This window comes from Trichomycterus rosablanca, chromosome 21, assembly GCF_030014385.1.
Source record: "Trichomycterus rosablanca isolate fTriRos1 chromosome 21, fTriRos1.hap1, whole genome shotgun sequence".
NCBI lineage: Eukaryota > Metazoa > Chordata > Actinopteri > Siluriformes > Trichomycteridae > Trichomycterus > Trichomycterus rosablanca.
In genome coordinates, this window is record NC_086008.1 from 522,501 (window position 1) to 529,318 (window position 6,818).

Genomic DNA, 6,818 nt, shown 5'->3' on the forward strand with positions numbered 1-6,818 from the left:
GATGAGGGTGTTGAGGATGAGGATGATGAGGGTGTTGAGGATGAGGATGATGAGGGTGTTGATGTGGAGGATGAGGATGAGGGTGTTGAGGATGTAGAGGATGAGGATGATGAGGGTGTTGAGGATGTGGAGGATGAGGATGATGAGGGTGTTGAGGATGAGGATGATGAGTGTTGAGGATGAGGGTGTTGAGGATGTAGAGGATGAGGATGATCAGGGTGTTGAGGATGTAGAGGATGAGGGTGGTGAAGGAGATAAAGGTGTTGAGGATGAGGATGATGAGGATTGAAGTTCTCTGATCACTTGAGGAGTTCTGAGGTTTATACAGAACACACCCGTATTTAAACCCCAGTGCTGAGATGAGGTGGGTTATGGAGCAGGTTCTTCACCTCCAGGACCTGCTGCAGGATGGGTGAGGTTGAGGATTCGGGAGTCGGAGCTCCTCTGATCTTCTCCTCATCATCACGCCGCGTTTATTCCGAGCTGGAATTGCAAAATGTGTCCAAACGTCTGAATCAGCAAGAAGTGAGGTGGTGCTGGATTTGGGAGGCGGTGATTTTTCATTCTTTATTCATTTATTCATGACAGCGGCGCTCAGGAGGAGACGCGAGGAGACGCGAGGAGACGCGAGGAGACGCACCTTCATTTCTGCACCGGCTTTTATTCTAATTCAGCGACGCCGAGTTTATTCAGGAAAACACCGAAATATTACCGCATAAATACAGCGAATAAAAAACCACACCCACATCCACCAACGAGAAGGTTCAATTCCCCTCACATCACTCTCATCAACCACTCACTCACTCACAGCCCAGATCTTCATCCTGTCCTGCTCTGGTGGAGGAACTGGGACCGTGGTCGGTGCTCAGTGAGCCTCGTTGGCCTCGTGTCCTCCTGCAGCTCAGTTTCAGATGATCAATGTCTCCGGTTCTCTTAATTGATGTCACCTGAGCCTCGTTAGCGTTAATTCACTTCAGCTGATGAGTCTCTCCGTCAGCTCCTCTGGAACCCTGATGCCAGGCGATGCCAGCGCACTTCATCTGCTCTCTGGAAGCTCACCCACAGTCACGGCATTTTTTAACCTCATTATGGAACCACCATGGAAGAGCGACTCCACCTATAGTTGCTGCTGGTTTACTGTCGTCCCCTGTTGGTTCTGAGGGTTCCATCGTTCCTTTGGTCTTAGAACCGAGTTGTTGCAGACGGGCGGAGCAGCCGGTCATATCGTGAGTCCAGATCTCGGTTCTGCTTTGTCCCTGTTTCCGTTATTTTGTCCAAACTTTTCTTCTTCCTCGCTCGCAGTAGAAGAGCTGGAACCAAATGTTCTCATTATTTCAGATTCTTGAGGAGACGCGGCAGGTAGAAATAATATTACACAGCATTGCGTCAACACCACACGTTCATCTTCAGAACCTTCTGATGAAGTATAAACCAGGATTACAGGGTTCTTCTGAAAGCCTTCAGAGTTTAAAGTTAAACGCTTCTTAGATGTCCATCATGGTAGTGAAACACCAACATGGGGGCCAGTTCATTACCAACCATCACTACCAACGTTCATCCAGCTATCTGAGGAGCCCAAATAAAAGAATGAGTCCATCCATCTCACCATCTTTAGAACCTTCTGATGAAGTATAAACCAGGTTTACAGAATTTCAAGGTAGTGAAACACCAACACAGGGGCCAATTCATTACCAGCATTCATCCAACTCTCTGAGGAACCCAACTGACCAATGACTCCTCAAAAACCCTTAACCCTCAGTTTAAATATCTGAAGAACTGGTCCATCCACCCATCTGACCATCTCCAGAACCTATACCAACCATCACTACCAATGTTCATCCAGCCAAAGTGATCAATCACTCCTCAAGAACCCTCAATCCTATACTTAAATATCTGAAGAACAGGTCCATTCATCTCACCATCTTTAGAACCTTCTGATGAGGTATAAACCAGGATTACAGGGTTCTTCTGAAAGCCTTCAGAGTTTAACGTTCCTCAAAGGTTCTTAGCTGTTCATCAAGGTAGTGAAACACTGGGACAAATTCATTACCAACCATTACTACCAACGTTCATCCAGTCTAACTGATCATTGACTCTCAAGAACCCTCAATCCTATATTTAAATACCTGAAGAACTGGTCCATTCATCCATCTGACCATCTCCAGAGCCTATACAGTTGGGCTACCATCTGAGGGACGTGTCTGGCCAACCATCAAACCATCTCCTGTCCCACCAATATCCAACCATTCAATCCAAAGAGCCTATCCACCCATACACAACGTTCATCCCAAGTTCCAAGCAGCCTTTTAAGCATTAAAATCTAATCCACACATCTCCAGTAGATGAACCATCAACCATTAAGAGCCCGTTCACCCATCTGACCATGGAACCACGTTAAGTTCCTGTCTAACACATCGAACATCTCAAGTAGCAATCCAACAACTCATTTAACACATCTACCTGATCACCTGAAGCCCAGTTCCATCCGTCCGTCTCTGTAAACATTGGTGTTGCTCCTCCAAACATCATCCATCATCAGACTTCAGGGGTGTCAGCAGGTTCCTCTACAGAGAGGCACCAAACTTCCTCATGAATGATTTACAGCTCTCAGTCCAGCCAACCGGAGAGCTTCCAGACTCCAACTCACACACACACACACACACACACACACACACACACACACACACACACACACACACACACACACACACACACACCACGCGGGGGGTCTACGGGTTAATAGCTCCCATCCACCTCATCAAGAACCGCTGACCCTCTACCCTCCAACCCAACCACGGTGGAGGCCAACGCCAACACCATCCATCAACGGCCGTCCATATCACCTACACTCACGTACCAGAGACACGCTCATCCATCTCAGAGACGTTCAGGTCCTGTTCTCCATCTCCACTACCATTACACACCATTATAACCATTATAACCATCATACACTCTCCATCACCACTCAATTATAACCATCATAAATTCCTACATTCCCTTACAGATCATGTGCACCAGCATCTTCTCATTTATGACAGACACATCAGTTTGGAAAGACACATCTTAATTAACCCTGCACCATCAGGACCAAAACCAAACAGTGACGTCCAAGGAAGCATCTGTGGATCTCCACCATCAACCTGGGACAAGTCGTCGATCCCGGTGAGAATGTAAAATAATATCTGAGACTATGAGAGTTCTAGAACCCCTAAGAGCTTCAGTTATTCTGCAATAATGGAGGTTTGGAGCAACCTTCTAGATCAGGGAGGTGTGAAAGAACCCAACAGTCACACTAAACCAACTCCATAAGTCCTGGGCAGAGACGGAAGAACCTGTTGGACTCAAAACCATCTCTGTAGCCTCCATGATTAAGATCCTCATGTTGTACCTGGAGGTAACAGGTGTATGAAAGCAAACTAACCATCTCTACTGTGAAACATGGTGGTGGTAGCATCACGTTGTGGAGGTCCTGGTAAGAAATAAGAGGCACATATATGAGGGCATCAGCTCACCAGAATAATACCCACAAAAGAGGGCAGTGTGGAGGAGGAGGTGGAGGTGGTGGAGGTGGAGGAGTTGGAGGAGGTGGTGGAGGAGGAGTTGGAGGAGGTGGAGTTGGTGGAGGAGGAGGTGGAGGATGTGGTGGAGGTGGAGGAAGTGGAGGAGGAGGAGGTGCAGGTGCAGGTGGAGGATGAGGTGGAGGAGGTGGAGGAGGTGGAGGAGGTGGAGTTGTAGGTGGGGGAAGGAGGTGGAGGAGGTGAAGGAGGTGGAGTTGGTGGAGGAGGAGGTGAAGGAGGAGGAGGAGGTGGAGTTGGTGGAGGAGGAGGTGTCAGAGGTGTCGGTGGAGGAGGAGGAGGTGCAGGTGGAGGATGAGGTGGAGGGAGATGGAGGAGTAGGTGGAGTTGGAGGTGGGGGAGGAGGTGGAGTTGGAGGTGGGGGAGGAGGTGGAGGTTGATGGAGGAGGGGGTGGAGTTGGGGGAGAAGGATGTGGAGAAGCTGGATGGAGGTGGAGGTGAAGGAGGAGTAGGTGGAGTTGGAGGTGGGCGAGGAGGTGGAGTTGGAGGTGGGGGAGGAGGTGGAGGTTGATGGAGGTGGAGTTGGGGAAGAAGGATGTGGAGGAGCTGGATGGAGGTGGAGGTAAGGGAGGAGGTGGAGCAGGAGGTGTAGGAGAAGGAGGTTGGAAGTGGTGGAGGTGGATGAAGGAGGAGGAGGTGGAGGAGCTGGATGGAGGAGGAGGTGAAGGAGTGTGGAAAACTTGGTGTAGCAGCTGTGTTATGAGTCAGTGAGTAAAAGTTTGGTGTGTTATTGAAAACACACGACCTTACACAGCGGGGGGGGGGGGGGGGGTGGGGGGGGGGGGGTGGACGAGTGCCCGTCCTGCTGGCACACACTGATCAGTAAGCCTGGCATGACATGGTAATGGTGCGGGTACAGAGCCAAACTCTACAGCTGCACCACCGAGAGACGCAACAACATTCCAGAGAAAGTCACACCAGGAGACAGAGTGTGTGTGTGTGTGTGTGTACAGTGTTTATAGTGTATGTTTGTGTACAACGTTAATAGTGTTTGTGTGTAAACTGTTTATAGTGTATGTGTACAATGTGTGTGATGGTTGTGTGTACAGTGTGTATAGTTTGTGATGGTTGGGTGTACAGTGTTTATAGTGTATGTGTGTGTACAGTGTGTATAGTGCATGTGTGTGTACAACGTTTAGTGTGTGTGTGTGTAAACTGTTTATAGTGTGTGTGTACAATGTGTGTGATGGTTGTGTGTACAGTGTGTATAGTGTATGTGTGTGTACAGTGTGTATAGTTTGTGATGGTTGTGTGTACAGTGTTTATAGTGTATGTGTGTGTACAACGTTAATAGTGTTTGTGTGTAAACTGTTTAGTGTGTGTGTGTGTACAGTGTGTATAGTGTATGTGTGTGTACAGTGTGTATAGTGTATGTGTGTGTGTGTGTACAGTGTGTATAGTGTATGTGTGTACAGTGTTTATAATGTGTGTGTGTGTGTGTGTGTGTACAGTGTGTATAGTGTATGTGTGTGTACAATGTTTAGTGTGTGTGTAAACTGTTTATAGTGTGTGTGTACAATGTGTGTGGTGTGTGTGTGTAAACTGTTTATAGTGTGTGTGTACAATGTGTGTGGTGTGTGTGTGTAAACTGTTTATAGTGTGTGTGTACAATGTGTGTGGTGTGTGTGTGTAAACTGTTTATAGTGTGTGTGTACAATGTGTGTGGTGTGTGTGTGTACAGTGTGTATAGTGTATGTGTGTACAGTGTTTATAGTGTGTGTGTGTGTGTGTGTGTGTGTGTACAGTGTGTATAGTGTATGTGTGTGTACAACGTTTAGTGTGTGTGTAAACTGTTTAGTGTGTGTGTACAATGTGTGTGGTGTGTGTGTACAGTGTGTGTGGTGTGTGTGTGTACAGTGTGTATAGTTTGTGATGGTTGTGTGTACAGTGTGTGTGGTGTGTGTGTGTACAGTGTGTATAGTTTGTGATGGTTGTGTGTGTACAGTGTGTAGTGTGCGTGTGTACAGTGTGTACACAGTGTTTAGTGTGTGTGTATATAATGTGTATAGTCTGTGTGTTTAGTGTCTGTGTACAGTGTTTATAGTGTGTATATACTGTATATGTGTATAATGTGTGTGTGCATCATGTGTGTATACTCTATTTATAGTGTGTGTGTGTGTGTGTGTGTGTGTGTGTTTAGTGTCTATTTGTGGTGTGTACAGTGTTTGGTGTGTGTAGTGTGTTTATAGTGTGTGTATAATGTGTGTACAGTGTGTGTATTTATAGTGTGTGTGGGTGTGTACAGTGTGTAGTATGTATACAGTGTGTATAGTATGTATAGTTTTTTATAGTGTGTGTGTGTACAGTGTTTATATTGTGTGTAGTGTGTATAATGTGTGTACAGTGTGTGTGTGTGTGTGTACAGTGTGTATAGTGTGTGTGTGTGTGTACAGTGTGTATAGTGTGTGTGTGTGTGTGTGTGTGTGTGTGTGTGTGTGTGTGTGTGTGTGTGTGTGTGTTGATGTAGTGCTGCTACACTTTCACTGTAAAAGCGTGAAAAACAATTTAGAGTGGGGGGGGGGCACCCGCTGCTACAACTCAAACAACACACACAGCAGGGAGGCAGAAAGCATTCTACTGCCCCCCCCCCCCCCCCCCCAATTCCCCATACACACTTGAGTAACACACACACACACACACACACACACACACACACACACACACACACACACACACACAACAAATTCCCACATCTTGCTTATTGGTCCGTTGCACCCAGTGAAGCATCATTTCATTTTCAAACACACACAAACACACACACACACACACACACACACACACACACACACACACAAATACACACACACACACACACACACACACACACACACACACAGAGCGACGCCCCACTGCAGCTCTACAGTCTGACGCTGATGTTTCTCTTTACCAGGAAACAGTAAGACAGGGAGAGAAATACCCGGTACAGCGGGTACGTGAGGGTCCTGATGTGGTACCTGTGAGGTCAGCACGGGTCCAAACATCACCAGGACCAGCACACAGAGAGTGATGAGAGGAGATCAAACACTGGACCGGAGACCAGAGGACAGAGAACTATGGGCAGTGACCAGTAAAAAGTGACCAGCATGTTGAGGGTTTGGAGATGTTGGTGAGTTATGGTGAGGTTGGTGAGGTTGGTAAGTTCAGGACCAGGACCAGGACCAGGACCAGTATGATGAGGTTTGATGAGGGTTTGATGAAGTTTGATGATGTTTGGCGAGGCGGTCCTGTCACATGATCACGGCG